Here is a 24584-nt window from a genome sequence, read left to right on the forward strand (position 1 = left end):
TTATTATAATCTCAGCTTGAACTCCAGCTCTTTTTTAACTGGTATAACTTTTTTCACCCAAATTTTCTTCTTCTTTTTTTTAACAGGCAAGAAATACTTTATTTAAGGTTATTACAGTTGACAGAATCCAGAACTGAGTTTGAGCTGAATTCTGCTGAAATAAGAGGTGGTAGGTTTTCGAGAATCAGGGTAAGGAGGAGATGGTAGGCTATTTCTGTTTGTTACTTGGCTTTACAACTTGAAGCAAGGCACCCATTGAAGCAGGCTCCTACCCTTCTACAGGGACTGGGAAGAGGGGTATTCTTTTCCTTGATGATTACATTTCAAAGAAATGATTCCCAGGTTCTTGAGAAAGATAACCCTGGGCTATAAAACTATCAAGAGTCTTAAGGATATTTATTTATTTATTTATTTGGCCGCTATGCACGACTTGTGAGATTTTAGTTCCCGACCAGGCAGTGAAAGTGCTGACCAGATCACTGGACTGCCAGGGAATTCCCCTTAATTTTCAATCTTCATTCATTCAATAAATATTTGTTGAGAGCATACCAAATTCCAGGTGTTATTCTTTTGTTTAAATTATAAAATGTTAAGAAGCAACAAATTTATGGAAAAATAAATGAGTTTAGAGTTCATGAATTGCCATTTTAAATAGGTTAGTTAGGATAAGCTCATGGAAAACATAGAATGTTAGCAATAATTTGAAGTCGAAAAAGTACTTTTTCATGAAGATATTGAAATGAAATTGTACCACACAGGAGAATTATTTGGCACTAAAGTATAATGGCAAGAAGATGCCCAGTATGTTTGAGGAAATGCATAGAGGAAAGTGTGGTAGTGGCAGAGGGTGTGAGGATCAGAGTAGTAGAATGTGAACTTAAAAGAGATAATGCTTTTTGCACTGGTTTCTGTGTGTTATTGTATGGATTTTGGCTTTCACTTTTGGTGAGGTGTGGAACCATCAGGTGGCTTTAAAGAAAAGGAAAACATTATCATATGTTGAAAGGATCACTCTGTTCTTTCAGATACAGACTGAAGAGGGAAATGTTGCAAACAGGGAAACACAACTTTATTGCAAAAAAGTACCTAAAAGATGATGATGGGTGTAAAGTACCAAGACATTTATCATGAGATTCTAACAAGTAATACAGATAAATTGTGAAGGCAATCAGAATGATTTCCTGTAATATTATATTTGGCTTGTTAGAGAAATATTATGAGGTATTAAGCTTGAACAATTAGATTAAAATCTGTTTTTAACTCAGGGGGGGTGGATTATGTATGGGATGTGTTTGAGAGACATTAACAAAAGTTCACTTTGGATATGAAATGTTGATATTTATTAGACCAAGTGGAGATATTGAGGAAAGAGTGGATATGAATCTGGATTTAAGGAAATAAATCTGAGCCATAAATATAAATTTGTGAGTTATTAGAGTTTAGAAAGTTTTTAAAGACATCCCAAAGGGAGTTAGTGTAGTTAAAGCAGAGAAGAAAACCAAGGACTGAATCATGGCATTCTTTAATATTAAGGTCTTTGAGATAAAAAGACAAAGAAGAAAAGTAGACTGAGAATCAGTGTGGTAGGAACACAACCAGGTGAGTGTGGTGTATTAGAAATTGAGTGTAGAAAGGAGAGAGTGATAAACTGTGTCCAAGACTTCAAATAATATAGTATTTAAAATTAGCCATGTTATATTGATGTAGTGATTATGAAGTTATTGATGACCTACACATGACCAATGGAATGGGAAAACAAAAGCCTGATTTGAGTGAATTTAGGAGAGATCTAGAACAGAAAAATTAGAGATAAAGATAATGAGTAAAGATATTTATTTCAAGGGATTTTCTGCAGAAGGAACAAAGAAGTGGGAGAAACCTGGGAGAAAACTGAGCAAATTATGGCATATTATTTTTATATAATATTGGAGAGATAACAGCATATTCCTAAATTGAAAGAAATGATAAAGAGGGAAAATTAACAAAGCAGGAGAGAGGGAAGAATCCTTGGAACCACTTCCTTAAGTAACTGAGAGGGGATGAAATCTACACACAAGTGGAGATATTGGCTTCATATAGAGCACAGATGGTTCACTATAGTAACAGGTGGGAAGGTAGGTTGTGGGAGTCTGTGGACGTTTGTTTCTGATTGCTTAATTTTTCTCAGTAAAATAGGAAAAGTTCATTAACTGAGAGTGAGCATGGGGGAAGATGTGTTGTAGTTTTCAAGGTAGAGAAAAGTGAAATATTTATCTAGGGAAATGGTGGAATACATGGTTAGAAAACTACAATGTATTTGTTTTACAACATTTAGAGACTACTTCATGATAACAGTCATAATTTAAAGTGGGACTTAATACAATTTATTTTTTTCTATAGCTGTATTCAGTTGCATGGGTGTGGGTGTGGAGTAGGCTGGATTATATATAATCAAGGGTGACTTTATCAAGTGAGCGTGATGATAGTCAATGTACAGATGGGAAAGCAGGATATTTTCAAGGAAGTGATTATCATGATCACAGAACTTAAGCTGAGGAAGTAGAGCAGAGTCAGGATGCTGAAGGGGTAAATAGATTGAATATGTCAGTGGACAAAGAATTGTGGAGATTAGGTGGTAGAGGGAGTGGGAAGGATATATATGAGTTTGTGGTCACAAGTAAGATGTGCTAAATGAAAGTTAAGGAATGATTGCAGTTACTTGAAAAGAAAAATTGTAGGATATGATGATGCAATGTGTACTTGAGACTGGGTAATATACAAGACCACTTCATAAAATGTGATGAAAATGGCATTTTACCACAGTGATTGTCCTCCTCAAAACCCATAACCCATGTCCAATTATGAGAACACCAAACTAATTTCAACTGAGAAACATCCTACAGTATAACTGACCATTACTCCTCTCAACTGATGAAGTCATCAAAAATAAGTAAAGTCTGAAAATGTGTTGCAGCCAAGGGGAGTCAAAGGAGACATGACAGTGAAGTGTAATGTGGTAGTCTGGATGGGATCCTGCTTCAGAAAAACAACATTACCTAAAAACTGAGGACATATGAATAAACTATGGACTTTATATTATAATAATAATTGATGTTTATTCATTATTTATAACAAGCATACGATACTAAGTTGTTAATAACAGGGGAAATCAGATATGGAGGTGTATGGGAATTCTGTGTACTTACCTTTCCAGTTTTTCTGTAAATCTAAAACTCTTCTAAATAATAAAGTTTATTTTTTTAAAAATGTAGTCCTAAAAATCACATTTATCCATTGACTGGTTGCAATTAAGACCCCCAACATTGATAGTAGGTAAAGTATTGGCAACCCCTGGAATGTTATTTCAGTATAATTATTGAATCTTTTCCAAGGGTAAATACTAATGGAGTAGTGATATAAGGAGTGCAATGGGCCTCCAATATCTAGGTGTTTGGAATTTGGGGCAAAATATAAATTTTTAAAAGGACTATAGACTCGGATGCCTGGGTGCTATAGGGGCATTGAGTGAAAAACTGAGGGTGATAAATCAGCAGTTTAAGGTGACATGTGGAAGTCAGAGTTTCATCTGCAGCCTGAGGCAGGAAAAGCTAAATCTAAAGCCCAAGGAATAAATTTAAGAATAGCTCACACAGTTCCTGAGATGTTTGGATTCTCAATTCTGGCATGTCTACTACACCAAGGTCAAGGCCCTAGAAGGAACAGAACTCATAGAGGTGGGGTGGGGATTCTTGGTTTGATTCTCTCTGCAGTCTCAAAATTCTTCTCAATCATGTGTGCTACAGAAGTGGCCCACGCCTCTCTGTTAAAAGCTAGCACTCCCTTGTTGCTCATCCATGACACAGAAACCTCTGTCTTGGAAAAACAGCACACACTTTCTAACCCCCAATCCACCATATCTGGTAGTTTTTCGTATACATTTAGGTAATTTCTTCAGGTCTATTTTCTAATTAACTACTTCTATATTCAGTTATTTCTGATCTGCCCATCAATTAACCTATACATTTTTAACTAAAAAAATATTTTAACATCTACTTATTTTATATTTATCTTGCCATATTTATAGTTCCTAATTATTTGCTTATGTTTCTAGTACCCCTTTCATTTTATTAACTTTTACATAGATTTATTTTATATCCCTTCCTGACAATATCTATATCTGAGATACTCATGGGTCTAATTCATTGGCTTATTTCTGTTTATTCTCTGAGGTTTTCATGTGCATTCCTTTTTTCAGGGATCTGTTGGGTGAACTGATGAGTATGAGTTTAAGCTGTATTCCTCCAGGGAGAATTTTCAATTTCTTCTGTCTGGTGGACTAGAGGACTGCTAGCGAGTGAACACTTGAAAATATTTTCTGGGCTTGTGGTTTTCAGATCAGACATAATGTACATTCAAATCCTAAACATACATAGGACAAGGCTGGGTTATAAATCCTTATGGGAAATTGCCTTTATTTTCCATCCAGATGCATAATCAAGAAATACAATTTGGCAAGAAGGAAGATATTTTCTAGCCTGTTCCATCCTGCAATGAATTAAAGCACTGCAGTGTCCTCAAGAATGTCAGTTCTACCTTCCACGTTATTGTTGGCCCATGGATTTTTGTCAGGAAATATCTTCTGGGCAGCTCTTAATTCATGCTAAGTTTGCATTGGCTGGTTTTCCCTTACTTTCTTAATACCCAGGTCTGTGTGCTTGTGTTTGTGTGGAAAGAGAGATTGAGGTAATTTTTCCACTTTGTTCAGTTCGGTAGCTGGAAAAGTTTTCAGAATATAGTCTGCTATTTTTCTTAAGTCTGTAAATTCTGCTGACATCTAGTTTTTAGTATTGTGGATGAGAAGTTGATTCCTATGCTGATATTTTTTCTTTTATATATAAACTCTTCTCTCTGTATAGTTTATATATATATTTCTCTTTATCATATGAGTTCATAAATTCCACCAAGATACAAGTGGATTTTTTTTTTTAAAGTTAGTATATCTGACACTTAAATTTTTTAATCTAAAAACCTAAGTTTGTCATGTTGGCGAGTTTATTCTCTTATTCATTTCTTCTTCTATTTATTATTTCTTCTTTAACTATTTTCTTCAAGAATGGCTCTTTATTTTAAATATTGGTTTTTTTTTTGTTTTTTTTTAAACATCTTTATTGGGGTATAATTGCTTTACAATGGTGTGTTAGTTTCTGCTTTATAACAAAGTGAATCAGTTATACATATACATATGTTCCCATATGTCTTCGCTCTTGCGTCTCCCTCCCTCCCACTCTCCCTATCCCACCCCTCCAGGCTGTCACAAAGCACCGAGCTAATATCCCTGTGCCTTGCGGCTGCTTCCCCCTAGCTATCTACCTTACTACGTTTGTTAGTGTGTATATGTCCATGACTCTCTCTCGCCCTGTCAAAGCTCACCCTTCCCCCTCCCCATATCCTCAAGTCCGTTCTCCAGGAGGTCTGCGTCTTTATTCCTGTCTTACCCCTAGATTCTTCATGACATTTTTTTCCCCCTTAAATTCCATGTATATGTGTTAGCATACGGTATTTGTCTTTTTCTTTCTGACTTACTTCACTCTGTATGACAGACTCTAGGTCTATCCATCTCATTACAAATAGCTCAATTTCATTTCTTTTTAAGGCTGAGTAATATTCCATTGTATATATGTGCCACATCTTCTTTATCCATTCATCCGATGATGGGCGCTTAGGTTGTTTCCATCTCCTGGCTATTGTAAATAGAGCTGCAATGAACATTTTGGTACATGACTCTTTTTGATTTTTGGTTTTCTCAGGGTATATGCCTAGTAGTGGGATTGCTGGGTCATATGGTAATTCTATTTGTAGTTTTTTAAGGAACCTCCATACTGTTCTCCATAGTGGCTGAACCAATTCACATTCCCACCAGCAGTGCAAGAGTGTTCCCTTTTCTCCACACCCTCTCCAGCATTTATTGTTTCTAGATTTTTTGATGATGGCCATTCTGACTGGTGTGAGATGATATCTCATTGTAGTTTTGATTTGCATTTCTCTAATGATTAATGATGTTGAGCATTCTTTCATGTGTTTGTTGGCATTCTGTATATCTTCTTTGGAGAAATGTCTATTTAGGTCTTCTGCCCATTTTTGGATTGGGTTGTTTGCTTTTTGTTATTGAGCTGCATGAGCTGCTTGTAAATTTTGGAGATTAATCCTTTGTCAGTTGCTTCATTTGCAAATATTTTCTCCCATTCTGAGGGTTGTCTTTTGGTCTTGATTATGGTTTCCTTTGCTGTGCAAAAGCTTTGAAGTTTCATTAGGTCCCATTTGTTTATTTTTGTTTTTATTTCCTTTACTCTAGGAGGTGGGTCAGAAAGGATCTTGCTGTGATTTATGTCATAGAGTGTTCTGCCTATGTTTTCCTCTAAGAGTTTGATAGTTTCTGGCCTTACATTTAGGTCTTTAATCCACTTTGAGCTTATTTTTGTGTATGGTGTTAGGGAGTGATCTAATCTCATACTTTTACATGTACCTGTCCAGTTTTCCCAGCACCATTTATTGAAGAGGCTGTCCTTTCTCCACTGTACATTCCTGACACCTTTATCAAAGATAAGGTGTCCATATGTGCGTGGGTTTATCTCTGGGCTTTCTATCCTGTTCCATTGATCTATATTTCTGTTTTTGTGCCAGTACCATACTGTCTTGATTAATGTAGCTTTGTAGTATAGTCTGAAGTCAGGGAGCCTGATTCCTCCAGCTCCGTTTTTCGTTCTCAGGATTGATTTGGCTATTCGGGGTCTTTTGTGTTTCCATACAAATTGCAAAATTTTTTGTTCTAGTTCTGTGAAAAATGCCAGTGGTAGTTTGATAGGGATTGCATTGAATCTGTAGATTGCTTTGGGTAGTAGAGTCATTTTCACAATGTTGATTCTTCCCATCCAAGAACATGGTATATCTCTCCATCTATTTGTATCATCTTTAATTTCTTTCATCAGTGTCTTATAATTTTCTTCATACAGGTCTTTCGTCTCCTTAGGTAGGTTTATTCCTAGATATTTTATTCTTTTTGTTGCAATGGTAAATGGGAGTGTTTTCTTGATTTCACTTTCAGATTTTTCATCATTAGTATATAGGAATGTCAGAGATTTCTGTGCATTAACTTTGTATCCTGCTACTTTACCAAATTCATTGATTAGCTCTAGTAGTTTTCTGGTAGCATCTTTAGGATTCTCTATGTATAGTATCATGTCATCTGCAAACAGTGACAGCTTTACTTCTTCTTTTCCGATTTGGATTCCTTTTATTTCCTTTTCTTCTCTGATTGCTGTGGCTAAAACTTCCAAAACTATGTTGAATAAGAGTGGTGAGAGTGGGCAACCTTGTCTTGTTCCTGATCTTAGTGGAAATGCTTTCAGTTTTTCACCATTGAGGATGATGTTTGCTGTGGGCTTGTCATATATGGCCTTTATTATGTTGAGGAAAGTTCCCTCTATGCCTACTTTCTGCAGGGTTTTTATCATAAATGGGTGTTGAATTTTGTCGAAAGCTTTCTCTGCATCTATTGAGATGATCATATGTTTTTTCTCCTTCAATTTGTTAATATGGTTTATCACATTGATAGATTTGCGTATATTGAAGAATCCTTGCATTCCTGGAATAAACCCCACTTGATCATCGTGTATGATCCTTTCAATGTGCTGTTGGATTCTGTTTGCTAGTATTTTGTTGAGGATTTTTGCATCTATGTTCATCAGTGATATTGGCCTGTAGTTTTCTTTCTTTGTGACATCCTTGTCTGGTTTTGGTATCAAGGTGATGGTGGCCTCATAGAAGGAATTTGGGAGCGTTCCTCCCTCTGCTATATTTTGGAAGAGTTTGAGAAGGATAGGTGTTAGCTCTTCTCTAAACGTTTGATAGAATTCACCTGTGAAGCCATCTGGTCCTGGGCTTTTGTTTGTTGGAAGATTTTTAATCACAGTTTCAATTTCAGTGCTTGTGATTGGTCTGTTCATATTTTCTATTTCTTCCTGATTCAGTCTTGGCAGGTTGTGCATTTCTAAGAATTTGTCCATTTCTTCCAGATTGTCCATTTTATTGGCATAGAGCTGCTTGTAGTAATCTCTCATGATTTTTTTTATTTCTGTAGTGTCAGTTGTTACTTCTCCTTTTTCATTTCTAATTCTATTGATTTGAATCTTCTCCCTTTTTTTCTTGATGAGTCTGGCTAGTGGTTTATCTATTTTGTTTATCTTCTCAAAGAACCAGCTTTTAGTTTTATTGATCTTTGCTATCGTTTCCTTCATTTCTTTTTCATTTATTTCTGATCTGATTTTTATGATTTCTTTCCTTCTGCTAGCTTTGGGGTTTTTTTGTTCTTCTTTCTCTAATTGCTTGAGGTGCAAGGTTAGGTTGTTTATTCGAGATGTTTCCTGCTTCTTAAGGTGGGCTTGTATTGCTATAAACTTCCCCCTTAGAACTGCTTTTGCTGCCTCCCATAGGTTTTGGGTCGTTGTGTCTCCATTGTCATTTGTTTCTAGGTATTTTTTAATTTCCTCTTTGATTTCTTCAGTGATCACTTCATTATTAAGTAGTGTATTGTTTAGCCTCCATGTGTTTGTATTTTTTACAGATCTTTTCCTGTAATTGATATCTAGTCTCATGGCGTTGTGGTCAGAAAAGATACTTGATACAATTTCAATTTTCTTAAATTTACCAAGGCTTGATTTGTGACCCAAGATATGATCTATCCTGGAGAATGTTCCATGAGCACTTGAGAAAAATGTGTATTCTGTTGTTTTTGGATGGAGTGTCCTATAAATATCAATTATGTCCATCTTGTTTAATGTATCATTTAAAGCTTGTGTTTCCTTATTTATTTTCATTTTGGATGATCTGTCCATGGGTGCAAGTGGGGTGTTAAAGTCCCCTACTATGAATGTGTTACTGTCAATCTCCCCTTTTATGGCTGTTAGTATTTGCCTTATGTATTGAGGTGCTCCTATGTTGGGTGCATAAATATTTACAATTGTTATATCTTCTTCTTTGATTGATCCCTTGATCATTATGTAGTGTCCTTCTTTGTCTCTTGTAATAGTCCTTATTTTAAAGTCTATTTTGTCTGATATGAGAATTGCTACTCCAGCTTTCTTTTGGTTTCCATTTGCATGGAATATCTTTTTCCATCCCCTTATTTTCAGTCTGTATGTGTCTCTAGGTCTGAAGTGGGTCTCTTGTAGACAGCATATATAAGGGTCTTGTTTTTGTATCTATTCAGCCAATCTGTGTCTTTTGGTGGGAGCATTTAGTCCATTTACATTTAAGGTAATTATCGATATGTATGTTCCTATTCCCATTTTCTATATTGTTTTGGGTTCGTTATTATAGGTCTTTTCCTTCTCTTGTGTTCCTTGTCTAGAGAAGTTCCTTTAGCATTTGTTGTAAAGCTGGTTTGGTGGTGCTAAACTCTCTCAGCTTTTGCTTGTCTGTAAAGGTTTTAATTTCTCCATCAAATCTGAATGAGATCCTTGCTGGGTAGAGTAGTCTTGGTTGCAGGTTTTTCTCCTTCATCACTTTCAGTATGTCCTGCCACTCCCTTCTGGCTTGTAGGGTTTCTGCTGAGAGATCAGCTGTTAACCTTATGGGGATTCCCTTGTGTGTTATTTGCTGTTTTTCCCTTGCTGCTTTTAATATGCTTTCTTTGTATTTAATTTTTGACAGTTTGATTAATATGTGTCTTGGCGTATTTCTCCTTGTATTTATCCTGTATGGGACTCTCTGTGCTTCCTGGACTTGATTAACTATTTCCTTTCCCATATTAGGGAAGTTTTCAACTATAATCTCTTCAAATATTTTCTCAGTCCCTTTCTTTTTCTCTTCTTCTTCTGGAACCCCTATAATTCAAATGTTGGTGCGTTTAATGTTGTCCCAGAGGTCTCTGAGACTGTCCTCAGTTCTTTTCATTCTTTTTTCTTTATTCTGCTCTGCAGTAGTTATTTCCACTATTTTATCTTCCAGGTCACTTATCCGTTCTTCTGCCTCAGTTATTCTGTTATTGATCCCATCTAGAGTACTTTTAATTTCATTTATTGCGTTGTTCATCATTGCTTGTTTCATCTTTATTTCTTCTAGGTCCTTGTTAACTGTTTCTTGCATTTTGTCCATTCTACTTCCAAGATTTCGGATCATCCTTACTATCATTATTCTGAATTCTTTTTCAGGTAGACTGCCTATTTCCTCTTCATTTGTTAGGTCTAGTGCATTTTTATCTTGCTCCTTCATCTGCTGTGTGTTTTTCTGTCTTCTCATTTTGCTTATCTTACTGTGTTTGGGGTCTCCTTTTTGCAGGCTGCACGTTCGTAGTTCCCGTTGTTTTTGATGTCTGTCTCCAGTGGCTAAGGTTGGTTCAGTGGGTTGTGTAGGCTTCCTGGTGGAGGGGACTAGTGCCTGTGTTGTGGTGGATGAGGCTGGATCTTGTCTCTCTAGTGGGCAGGTTCATGTCTGGTGGTGTGTTTTGGGGTGTCTGTGGCCTTATTATGATTTTAGGCAGCCTCTCTGCTAATGGGTGGGGTTGTGTTCCTGTTTTGCTAGTTGTTTGGCATAGGTTGTCTAGCACTGTGGCTTGCTGGTCGTTGAGTGAAGCTGGGTGCTGGTGTTAAGATGGAGGTCTCTGGGAGATTTCCACCGTTTAATATTATGTGGAGCTGGGAGGTCTCTTGTTGACCAGTGTCCTGAAGTTGGCTCTCCTACCTCAGAGGCAGAGCCCTGACTCCTGGCTGGAGCACCAAGAGCCTTTCATCCACACGGCTCAGAATAAAAGGGAGAAAAAGTAGAGAGAATTAGTAGAAGTATGAGGAAAGAAAGAAGGAAAGGAGGAAAGGAAGGAAGGAAGAAAGAAGCAAAGAAGGAAAGAAAGGAGGGAGGGAGGGAGGAAGGAAGGAAGGAAGGAAGGAGGGAAAGAAGGAAAAAAGACAGAAAGAAAGAAGATACAGTAAAAATAAAATAAAGTATAATATAGTTATTGAATTAAAAAATATTTAGAAAAAAAAAAAAAAGAGGGACGGATAGAACCTTAGGACAAATGTTGGAAGCAAAGCTATACAGAGAAAATCTTATACAGAAGCATACACATACACCTTCACAAAAAGAGGTAAAGGGGGAAAAATCATAAATCTTGCTCTCAGAGACCACCTCCTCAATTTGGGGCGATTCGTTGTCTAAAGGAGGGAAGGACGGAAAGAAAGAAAGAAAGAAAGAAGGAACGAAGGTAAAGTATAATAAAGTTATTACAATTAAAATTAATTATTGAGAAAAAAATTTTTTTTAAAAAACCATGGACGGATAGAGCCCTAGGACAAATGGTGGAAGCAAGAGTATACAGACAAGCTCTCACACAAAAGCATACACGTACACATTCACAAAAAGAGGAAAAGGGAAAAAAATCATAGATCTCGCTCCTAAATTCCACCTCTTCAATTTGGGATCATTCCTTGTCTATTCAGGTATTCCACAGATGCAGGGTATATCAAGTTGATTGTGGAGCTTTAATCCGCTGCTTCTGAGGCTGCTGGGAGAGATTTCCCTTTCTCTTCTTTGTTCTCACAGCTCACAGTAGCTCAGCTTTGGATTTGGCCCTGCCTCTGCATGTAGGTCGCTGGAGGGCGTCTGTTTTTTGCTCAGACAGGACAGGGTTAAAGGGGCCGCTGATTCGGGGGCTCTGGCTCACTCAGGCCGGGGGTGAGGGGGGGGAAGGAGGGGCACTGCGTGCGGGGCGGGCCTGTGGCGTCAGAGGCGGCGTGACGTTGCGGCAGAGGCCGGCGTGACGTTGCACCAGCCTGAGGCCCGCCGTGCGTTCTCCCGGGGAAGTTGTCCCTGGTTCCCGAGAACCTGGCAGTGGCGGGCTGCACAGGTTCCGCGGAAGAGGGGTGTGGAGAGTGACCTGTGCTCGCACACAGGCCCCTTGGTGGCGGCAGCAGCAGCCTTAGCGTCTCCCGCCCGTCTCTGGGGTCCGCGCTTTTAGCCGCGGCTCGCGCCCGTCTCTGGGGTTCGCGCTTTTAGCTGCGGCTCGCGCCCGTCTCTGGAGTTCCTTTAAGCAGCGCTCATAAACCCCTCTCCTCGCGCACCAGGAAACAAAGAGGGAAGAAAAAGTCTCTTGCCTCTTCGGCAGGTGCAGGCTTTTCCCCGAACTCCCTCCCGGCTAGTCGTGGTGCACTAACCCCTTCAGGCTATGTTCAAGCCGCCAACCCCAGTCCTCTCCCTGCGCTCCGTCCAAAACCGAAACCCGAGCCTCAGCTCGCAGCCCCGCCCGCCTGGGCGGGTGAGCAGACAAGCCTCTCGGGCTGGTGAGTGCCGGTCGGCACCAATCCTCTGTGCGGGAATCTCCCTGCTTTGCCCTCCGCACCCGTCGCTGTGCACTACTCCGCGGTCCCGAAGCCCCCCCCCTCCGCCTCCCGCAGTCTCCGCCCGCGGAGGGTCTTCCTAGTGTGTGGAAACTTTTCATCCTTCACAGCTCCCTCCCACTGGCGCAGGTGCCGTCCTTATTCTTTTGTCTCTGTTTTTTCTTTTTTTCTTTTGCCCTACCCAGGTACGTGGGGAGTTTCTTGCCTTTTGGGAGGTCTGAGGTCCTCTGCCAGCCTTCAGTAGGTGCTCTGCAGGAGTTGTTCCACGTGCAGATGTATTTCTGGTGTATCCGTGGGGAGGAAGGCGATCTCCGCGTCTTGCTCTTCCGCCATCTTCAAGGTCCCCTAAATATTGTTTTTATTTCTTCATTTCTATTCAATAAATTATTTTCTTCGGTAATGACTCACTTGTGGTTTTCATATCTTTTAGATCAATCTTCCTTTTTAAAATGTTTGTTCTTTACTGTAAGAGATAGCCTCTAGTTAAGCATTATCAATTTTCTCATTGCCTCCATTTGTGAAATGCGCATGCCACCTTCCAGAAGATTATTTTCTGAGACATATCCTTCTTCTGAATCTTCACAGAACATTTTTCCTTCCTGTTTTTATTCCCAGGGCCCTGACCTCTAACTTGTTATGGTTATTACTTTAGTTCTTTAATCTTCCATAGTTTCTTAGTCTCACATTGCAAAGCAGCAAGTTGATGATTACAAACTTCAGGTCAGTTTCCACTTTTTAAATAATTTTCTTCTGGAGATCCTCTATTCTCCAGAAATGAAAACTTCTCTCACCTCCATATCCTGTTTTGTTGTTGTTTTAGTTTTGTTTTAATATAAAAAATAAAAAGTAGCCATCAAACCTATGTACCTTACTATGTTTATTCCTCCCAAGGAACTTCCAAAACAGTACTTTACTTCCTTTATATCAGTAGGTTTGAGGACAGTACTATTTCCTAAAGCAAGAGAACACATTATAAGAGTGACAAAGGAGGTTATGCATGGAATAGGTAGAAGTAAACCAAATTCTGGGGCATATTTAAGAATCATGGAAATTCAGTTTCCTTGGTAATGCTGTAGCAGGCTCCTTGGAATCTTCAGTATATGTATAGGCAGCATGGGAGATATAAACAACCCTTCTTAATTTTGTAAGCAGTATGTTTTATGGGATGGTAACTGAATAGGTTTTTCTTAATTAGCATATTGTGAGTACGGAATTTCTTCAAGATCTTGCTATTAAATTTGTCATTTGTCATGCATAAGTTGTTTGATGCATTTTTCAGAAGTTTATTTTACATTTCTAGTATCTTCATTGTTATTTTCATTGGCAATTTGGAGAGACTACTAGGGACTTCCATTCAGATTCTCCTTTTAGGGAAGTTATGATTTTGTTTTTGTGCAGATATACCCAATATTTGCTTTAGAAACTAATTGCTTCATCCGGGAATTAGAAACTATAGACTTGTTTTTATTTCAACTTGTATCTTTTAAATATCCCTTCTATTATAGTGGTATGTGAAACTTTTAATGGCCCGTATTTTAAAAGCTCTTACACTTCTCATATTCAGAAGCCAAACAGATTGACTTTGAAAAAGATTAGTAACATAAAGGACTAAGTACATTTTCATGGGACATTTGGATGTTAGAAATGTTTGCCAATTTCACAGAAATTATGATCAGAAATCCTTAAATACTAAAGGTAAAATTATATCATGTTTTGTATTTTGCTTATTTTTTATTGTATAGAGTAAAAGGAAAATACCTCAAATTAGTGCCACAGTGTCCACATGCAAATCAAGATTGTTTGGTTGGTTTGTGATTTTCAAGAGTATAAGTGATAAAAATGGTGGAACAAGGAGAGTAAAGATATGAATGGTGAAAAGAAAAAGTATTATGCTTCTTTGCTAAGTTGCTGTCAGCCTCATTTACAATTCAATTTTGATTTGTACTAAACACATTTAGCATAAATAACCTTTCTTTATTTCCTTTTTCTGTTTCCATGAAAGTTCTATTAAATCAAGCCTTTCCTAGCAATTGAATACAATGACAGTCCTATGTTTCTGTAGGTGTATATGTACTCAAAGCAAAACAAAAACAAAAAGAAGCATCAGTGATGTCCTCGGAATGTGAGAAGGTTGCCTAGGCACTGATTGCTGTTCTGTCATCATTTCTATTGCTTAACAGTCGGAGGCTCAGAGTTCATGCCAGCAGACTGTTTAACTGGCAGACACAGTCATAAAAATAAAAAATGAAAGAATGTGAAAAATTTTGCCAGGTAATCTAAGACCTAGTGAGACTGAGACTGTGTTTTGGCTTTAAATTAACTCACTAACAAAGTCAAAAAATAAATATAGGCAGATATACATATCACATACACACACACACACACACACACACTATATTTGATCCTTAGGGAGATTTTGAACAGAAGTTGGAGTTTTTAAATTATGTTACTTTCATTCTAAACATAGTTGTTCCTCACTCCTAATCTACCACACTTACTGATTTCAAACAAGGATTCTTAAAGAAATTCATAATGATTATAAAATAGAATGAACTTAATACAAGATGGCTTATAACTTAAATGTTTAACTAGTAGCTGAGATATTTCAAGATAATTTCTACCAGGCGCCACAACATTTTGAATCATTAAAATACCAAATATAACCTGCATCTTTGTTATAGGTAATAAGTGCTCTGAAAGGAACCTTGCTATTGTCACTGGCCATCTGACCAATGAGAATTTGATGTTGAAATGTGTTTTAGTGATCTATGGCTCCATAACCAACAATCCTCAAAATATAGTGGCTGAAAGCAACAATCATACTAGTATATTTCATTATTTTGTGTCTTTGTAATAATGGGAAGAGTTCTACAGTGGGATCTTTTTGCTCCAACACAGCATTGACAGGAGTCACTCAGTGGTATTTAGCTTTTGTCTGGATGGTCCAAGATGGCTTCACTCAGATGTCTTTCACTTTAGCAGAGATGGCTTGAAGACTGGACATAGCTGGGCCCTTTCTTTCTCTAGGTAGTCTCAGGGCCTCTCATTTGTTCTCTGCAATAAGGTAGCTAGACTTTTTACATGGTGGCTAAAGGCTCTAAGAACATGTGTTCCCAGAAACCTGGGCAGGATCGCAAAGCCTTTTTATGACTCAGCCTCTGAAATCTCAGAGTAACATTCCCTCCATATTATATTGATCAAGCAAGTCTCTATGGCCAACCCATATTCAAGGCCAGGGGAATTAGACCTCACCTCTCAGTGGGAGGAGTGGCAATAAATTTGAAGCCATCTTTAATAGACTGCAACTGTGTTAGATCCCTCATGCTTAACTCCAAGACATTCTGGAGAAGTGAATGAATACTTTTTGTTTCTAATATCCAAGATCTTTGAAAACAATCATTGATATTTCCTGGAAAACGATGTTCTGGTGGCACTTCTAGGAATTAAATTATACATAAAGTTAAATACACAACCTTTTCTCTGAGGGTGAGAACATTATTAGGCAAAAAAGGGGGGATTCTAAGTTATGAGATAGAGAAAGCTATAGAAGAGGTGAATAGAAAAGCGGTTGGGATGGTGATTCTGAAGACCAATGGAAAGAGAGAGTGAAGAGGCAAATTAGGACATCAGGAGGTTTAACTCAGCAGTTGCAGAAAATTAGATCCAAACCTACTCATCTGCTGCTTGGAAACTGTAGCCAATTCATTTTTTAAAGTAGGAATTGATTTTCTAAGCAAGGCCACAGTTATAGAGGTTGGTAATAGTTAGGTTGTGTATTTTGTCTATTTGTTAATACAAATGTAAATTTTATTTTACATTGTTTTACATAATACATTTAATTAAAGGCTAAAATTTCAATTAAAGGCTTAGTATATTTGAATTATAATTCATATTGTCTTAATGCTAGCAAAATTAGATGATGGTTGGAGAAGCATAGTGCAGATTGCTGCTTCTAGGTCCAAGGTGGCCCCAGCATCAAGATAGAGTTTCGTTGTTTTTATGTAATGTCATGGTATACAAATGTCAGAACAAAGGTGCATGTAAGGGTCAAAAAGCAAGGATAACTGGAAGATAATAATGTCTAGGAAATGAGACGTTAGCAAGCCTAAGAAACCTTACATGCCTTTCTTCAGCTATTTGGCTATAAGTGATATTAAAGTCAAAAGGTAAGAATAAAATGAAAGTTTCTATAAGCCTTAAAAATCATCAGGGGCCTTATTAAACATTCAACTTTTCATACCAAAACTACTGTTTCCCTGTTTACCAGTATACAGATCACTGAGGCTGACTAAAAATGGCCCAGAAACTTCAGCTTATTGGCCCAGAGGTATAGCATGTGATCAAGGCTTTTCCAGATCAAGAGAAGAAGAACTTCAGCTGAGTTTCTTCTCACACCCCGAGGACATCCCTGATGCTTCTTTTTGTTTTTGTTTTGTTTTGAGTAAGTATACACCTGTGATACCTTTCAATTCACCAGGGCATACTATGGAGCATCTTTGTTAAATTTGATGTAATTAGAGACACTGAAAGTGTCCACATTTCTAAATATATGTGTACTCTCAGCTGGTACAAAGATTAGGACATTGCATCAGATGCTTATATATGTATCTTCCAAATTATTAATTTGGAGAAAATGTTTCTGTATAAAATCTTAATATTTAATTAAGGTATCTACTTTGTGTCAAGTACCATACTAGGTACAATGCACTGGATTTACTTCACATAATTAAATTCTACTGGAGACTTTTTTGTGCACCTGTCAGTGAAATTGTTCTTAGAGAAAAACTGACTTCTCTTCATTGGGTCTATGTACTTTAAATCTACTTTGATTTAAAAGACAGAGCTTTGAGTGTTTAATTAAATGCATTAAAATATTGAATGACTCTCTTGAATTTTGATGAAGCTTGAAAACTATTGTTGGACAATATATACATAAAGTTTAAGAAGTTTAAAATTCATCATGCAGACATGACAGATTACAAAATTAGAGATTTGTCAAAGATATATTTTTAATAATATTATGTGAAAATTGTCTTCATAGACTATAGAATCCCTTATTTTTCTTCTTTTAGAAGGATTAAGCAGGATAAAGATAGTTGTCAAGTTATGGACATTTAATCATATAGCGGTCTTAAATTTCTTTAGCACTTTATTATTTTCCAAGTGCCTGCAAACCTCTTAATTAATTATGTTCAAAAAAGTGTTTTAATAGACATCTTTGATTTCATAGACAAGGAAATCGGCACAGAGAGGACAAACGCTCTACGTTATACCATAATGCCAGGCTGTAGATAACAGTCAGATATATTTTAATCAGGGATAGGCCCTTATGAGCTCACCCTCTAATAGTTATTCAAGAGTCTGCATTTAGCGGTTGACATAATAGATTCTAGTGTACATTCTGCTGCTTATTTAGATAAATGGACATTGTACATGTCTGACTAAGAGAGCAGAAATAGAGTGGAGAAAGATCCTTCTTCCTTACATTCCAGAGTGAACTTTTAAAGTGCTGTGCCAAGAAATCTAATCAAAGTTGAAATCCAGCTGCTCACATAGATCCACTCAGATGTACAGATCCACTTCAAAATGTATCAGTCTAGGTCAGGTCGGAAAAATGAGTCCCACTCCAATTACTTCAATAGATGGAATAAATGAAACTAGTAACTAAAAGTCTTTTAAGATCTCAGTATCCATCAATGACAGCAACAAAAGATAATGTAATTCAAATTAACAATAGTAGTTCCTACATTTCCAGGGATGGAAGAACAAGAGGAACGGGTATTACTAAAACCTACAATCTCAGGTCACTTAGATGGAGTTGAAGAAACGAGGGCTTCCAGTGAGGGCCTTGTCCATGGAAGAAAATGCTGTTCATGTCTAGGGGTGGGCGGTGGGGGTGGGTGGAGGCTCAAACCACAGTGAAAATGTAGACAATGCCAACAGATTCAGCCTAAAACAGAGTGAGTGAGGGCATGAAATCCCTGTCTTCCCGTCTCTCACTTATCACTTAATTTAAAAGAAAATATGCAAAGGTGCCAGGAAAATATAATTTGCAATAATATGGGGCAGAATCGAGGAAGTACAGTAAGTCGATGTGAAAGCAATGGACACAGAAAAGGGTATATTATTGTGTATAATCTAAGAATTATGGTCCACTCTGTAATAAGTATTATGTACAGGAATTCTTTCAAGTAGTGTCTGGGTAATCTATTAATTTTGTTTGTTTGAATTACATTTATACTTTGTATAGGCAGAAAGAATATTTTATGCTCTATCCAGGAATTACTGCATTCTTAGGAGATAACCATATAGCTAAAGTATGGTTTGGTCAATTAGCTTTAATTTAGAACCTTAATCAGTAGTTCATCAGTGGATGATTGGAAGTTCCACCATAGGAGACCCAGAAGTTAGAGTTTCTGGTTCATCTTCAACTATCTTCCTACAAAACTATGACAGTAACAATGAGAGGGAGAGAGAGAAAAAGAAAGGGGGTAAATAATACCACACACTAGGATTAGGCTGTGATGAGCTACTAAAAAATGAGAAGAATATTCCAAACTAAAAATCTGGAAGACTAATGCCAGAATAGGCCATGATATTGGTGTGTTGGGGATTTTAGAAAGGAAGAGGGTGACATCGGAAGGGGTCTGGAATTTAAATTGAAAGGGCAGGTCTGAAGTTGTGTTAATCGCTTTGATTAAAGAAGAAGCAACTCTGTTCTCACATCAAGAAAGAGATAAAGTGAAGGGAAAGAAAGGCACTACCATCTATTGTTTATCACTAGTTTTTTTTCTCTCTGTAACTAAGGCCATGCCTGAGGATACACTTCCTTCTCCACCCAATTTTTACAATATTAAAAGGAAGCAAAATACATTTTAGTACATTGTAGTAAATCAATATTTATTCCTATTTTGTGCTAATGAAGTTGTCATTCTTTCTTCAAATAAGAACATAGAAACTAACAATTTTTCTCTGCACATATAATATTCAGATCTTTCTATTCAATCATGCTCTCCTCCCCTGAAACCTATGATATAGTCGTGGAGTCTTCATCCACTAGGGAAAGCTTACAAAAGTTGTTCTCTGAATATCTATGACTCTACCATTAACTAAATCCCACTCCAATGCTTATTTAATTGATCAGTTTGGACCCAGTGATTCATGGCACTTAAATTATAGCATATGAAATTAAGAGTTGGAAAAAAAATGAGTTTGGAAAGGGCATTGGAATGATGCAAAGTAATTTTATCTAGAAGAAAAAAGAAACTGTGTTTCAAGCTATCCCCAGTTAAAATTTACTTCCTAGAAAAAGAATAACATAATGGCAACTTCAGACCAAAATGGATTCATAAAACAAAAGCTTCAAAATAGCAGGAAGTTACCTAAAAAGGGTGATATCAATCAGTTCTCCAGTAAGAAGCTATTTCTAACACAAAAATGTTGGGTTGAGATGAGAACTAACAAGAAACCAACCACACAATTAAGTACTCAAAAAACAGGTGTTAAATGAATGGAAAAAATGGTGATATAATCCAGGTTTACTTGTCACTGTTATTAAAGTTTGATTAGTCTTTCTTAGCTAATATCATTATTTTAATTATAATAATCCAACAATTCAATTCATTGTGCAGCACCACCAACCGCAATAGACCCACTTTGTCCAAATCCCTTCTCATTCAAACTTGGAGTCATTAAATAGATGAGAGGTTTCTTTGCTTGTTTCTTTGTTTTGTTTTGTTTTAATTGATTTTTTTTTTAAGAAGAGGAGAAAATTTGAGGTCACTATTCTAGATTTTCACCTGCAGTGAAAATTTCAATTAACAGAAAATATTCTTCTTTACACCACTTGTTTCAATTTTAAACTTAAAAAATGCCAAAAGACATTCTAAGCAGCCTATAATAGATCCTTCTGAGACATACATTTTGGAGAAAGAATGTTAGCTGACATGATCTATCCACTTTGAGCAGCCTAGGTATTCTTTTTAGTGTAAGCACTATTTGAAAGTCACCTCAAAGATGAAATTCATAGTTTAAATCTGCATTTTATGTCCCATAATAAAGTTTTCACAAGTAAAAATGAGCCTAGATAAAGAGGAGATGAAATGAATCTGTGAATAAAAGTTTTCAATCTTAGGAGGGTTAGAGTGAGTTAGTGAGAGGCAACCCTTAGGAATTGTGTTCAGTTCTACGCAAAGTAACTATAACTACAAGATAATGAGTTAGAGTGAATTCAAAGAAGAGTAAAGAGGAGAAAAAAGATACTCAGGACCATGCCATATGCAAGATATTAAATAACTAGGGTGTTTATATTCTGGAAAAAATAAATAAGATGGCACAGGAAAGGTTTCTTCAAATATTTGAGATGTCCTATGGGAAATGACATATGGGACCCCAGAGTTCAGATCAAGGATGAGAGAATGAATGTTTCAGAGTAATATTGCTGCCCAATAAAAGAAAGGACTGCATGTTAATAAAAGCTAACAAAAATTAGAATGAATTTTGTGAATTGCATAGGATAAATATAAACAAATAATTCTATATTTGAATGTGAATGAATCAAAAGATAGAGCACAAACACTAGATAATTTGTAGAATTTCTTCATCTCAGTTTCTGTGTTTTGGTGAAATGACATAACCAAAGATACAGGCCATTATTTTATTTAAGATCGATTAAAAAGATGGGGTAGAAAATTTTACCAAAATGTTAAGTGTCAGGTAGCTATGTAAATGTTCTTCAAACTGTGGGTTGTAATCTATTCATAGACCTGAAACTAAGTTAGTGGGTCAAATGAATAAAACAGAATAAGTAAAATATGGGAAATTTCACCTAACAAGGATAAATATTGTTTTGCATAACTTATTTTTTTAAGTGTATGTGTGTGTGTGTGTGTGTGTGTGTGTGTGTGTGTGTACTCTAATGATATAAAATCTATTTTTCACTGTGGACCATGTCCTAAAAATTTTGAAAATCACTTTCTTGGATCATTTCTTTATGTATAACTTGCACAATTTTGATTGAATTGGATAGTGATGTAATAGGAATATTCTTGTGAACAAGTGGTAAATTGTCTGGAATTTTTTGTCAATTAATTCATTTTAATTACCTTATTTTACTTACTATATGCATCATTTCATATTAGTGGTCTTCTCCCATAGTGTTTCTCCTTGAAAGTAACTGTAATTCATTTCAGATTTAATTGAGATCCTTTGAAACATAGGAGTGTTTGAGGAATAATATTTCAAGCAACTATAGCCAAATGTTCATATAATTTTGTTTTAATTCAGAACTAAGTTAAGAGGAGTTAGTGGGAGGGTGAGTTTTAGAACCAGGGATACTTGGGTTCAAATATTGACACTTACTATATTTTATTTAACCTTGGACAACTTATTTTACTTTTCTGAGCCTTGATTGAAATATATGTATAAATATATATGTGTTTTCAAATAGTTTGACTTTTATGTCATGTCCCACCACTAAATCTAACTTCATGAGTGGCATTCAGGTCACAGAGGACACCAGAGCCTTTGCACTTTTTGATGGAGTCATCAGTAAAAAAAAAGAAAGAAAGAAAGAAAGAGAAAGGAAGGAGGGAAGGAAGGAAGAAAGGAAGGAAAGAAGGAAGGAAAAAAGAAGAAAGAAAGGAAATTGAGTCAAAATCTCTTCCTTCTGTTTACTGGGTAGTGTTATACTATCTGCTGTTGAGGAGAGGATGCCCAGTTATTTAGGAAATACTATTCTAACATGGGCATTTCAAGGCAGAATAAGGTCAAGAAGAAAAAAAAAACAAACAAGGGAAAATTTTCCTCATAGAAAAAAAAATTGATTGGGTACTTGACAAGAATTTTACTACAACACACCAAGATAGGACCCCAGCTATGATATTAAGACAGAAGGATCATGTAAGAATTAAAAGTATTATTTGGGCTAATGACAGCTATGCTGTTTGTCCCAAGGTATCCTGTATTTTGTTTCAGATGGCAATAAGTAGTAGAGATGTAGAAATTTAGTGCTCCATGTCTTAGTAAGGAGCCTTAAAGACAATCCCATAAACTATCAAGCAAGGCTCCCAAAGAAAATACTATTTTGTAAAAACTTTTTCTTTTTTTTAAATTGGTCACCAAATTATCCCTAAAGTAGTTGAGATTTACAGACCTTAGATATAAGGCTAACTACAATTTGTTTATAATAGAGTAGTTTGTTAAGATGTACTTACACTATATATGTGTGTGTGTGTGTGTGTATATATATATATATATATATATATATATATATATATGGTTGTATTCAATAATCTGCTGGAGCTGGCTTATACTGGCTCATAAGAACGAATTTTTTAAAATTTTCAAAAAATATTTCAAACTGATTGTTAAAATTAAATTGCATAAATATACATTTTAATGTAATATTTTAAAGTGGCTAATCCTGAAAATACTCGAAATTATCATTCCTATTTTCCTACATTTTACTATTATCTATACTCTTGAGATTATATATTTTATTGTTTCAGTATGCTATAAATAAAATACAATATGCTACTGCTTATTTTTCCCCAACGTTCAGTGATATACTCTTACCTTGAAGTCAACATTGTTGGGCATAGTTACACCACAGGAAAGGCAAATACTACATAATCAGGGCTTTTTTTTTTTTTTAAACTAGTCAGTTGTTATATAATTGCCATCATACCAATGGATTTTTGTCAGCGGATTTCAAAAACTGTTGGTGGCTTGCATTTGTCTAGGAAACCCTAAACCAGAAATATCTAGCTATTTCAATTTCATTATTATACTACCATGCACATCATCAGATCAGGGGACCTTAGCCCCTTTAGAGGGAAGATGAAAAGACTATTGTTCTAGAACACTTAAAGGCCACAGTATATGTGCCTATCTCATTCCACTGCCTGAGAACAACTGAGAACAGGCTGTACTTCTTTATATAAGACAAGAATAACACAACATCTAAGAGACAACATCAATAATTCTTGAAGCTATTAATATAAAACTCATCTGTCACATATAGTGTATGTTAACTTAGTTCTTGTCTGTTTTAAATATTTTCTTCTATCAAAGTAAACTTGTGTTTCTTCAAGTTGAATAATTTACTCTTGCATAATTTCATCTGAGACTCAGATCAACATGTTGTGCAAGGGAGATTTCCCCTAAATCATTGTTGATCTATGAACGTATTTTTCCTTTTACTCCTCCAACCTTCACTTGCAAACTTTCACTACAAACAATAACTTTGTCCTAATGCTGAAATTTACTGAAAAGACCAAAGTTTAACGAAGTAAAAAAAAAAATCATGAAACAGTAGGGACTCCATTGACAGCTTCATAACAAAGTACAGAACACATTGATTTTTTAAGCTGGCTAAAGTTCTACTCCTGCATCAAAAGGGAATTCATATATAGGGGTTTTCTGACTACTGAGATGGATGTAAAAACTGTGCATTACTGGGATATAGTGAAAAGTTAATTTTTTTCTTCCTTTTTTTTTTTCAAACTAGAAGATCAAAGAAACAGAATTACTGGTATAATTGTGGAATAAACAGCCTGTGTCAAACTACTTGCTGTGTCCTCTGTGGATACATATTTAATGCAGTTTATTCTTTTATAATTTCTGTGGAAAATGTGTGTATATATATATATATATATATATATATATATATATATATATATAATGAGGTGAAAGAGATTTGAGAATCCATCTGGTTCAACTGAAGTATGCTTGCAGATAGACATGTTTTTTTTTTCTATTAAGGTGTATAGCCTGTTGTCTTCCTGGAGATGCTGTTATATTTCTTCTATAAAGACAGGCAGGTAAGAACTTCATAAATGTACCTGATATAAATGTCTTCCACATTAATTTAAATCTTCTCCATGGATATGGCAAACTAGTGGTGATCATTGCCTAATAATCTCTCTATTTATAGGCCAAACTAATCAGTTCACACGCAGCTTTCTCTTCTGTAGCTTAAAAGGCCCCAATAGAATTAAAGTTTTGAGATGTACTCCATTTCAGCTTTTATTATTTTCCTTGACACTTTTCCAACTCCTTCCCCCCTTTTTTTAATCTAGGAAGTAAACTTTATACTTTCTCCTTAGTTAATACATCTTCTTTCTACTAGGAAGTTAAGACAGGTATATAGGTATTTCTGACCTTATTCCTAAATGGCAGTAATTATTTTTTAAACTGTATTTAAGTTAGTTACCAGGT

The sequence above is a fragment of the Monodon monoceros genome, unplaced genomic scaffold, assembly GCF_005190385.1.
Source record: "Monodon monoceros isolate NGI ecotype Baffin Bay Population unplaced genomic scaffold, NGI_Narwhal_1 Super_Scaffold_19, whole genome shotgun sequence".
Classification (NCBI taxonomy): Eukaryota; Metazoa; Chordata; class Mammalia; order Artiodactyla; family Monodontidae; genus Monodon; species Monodon monoceros.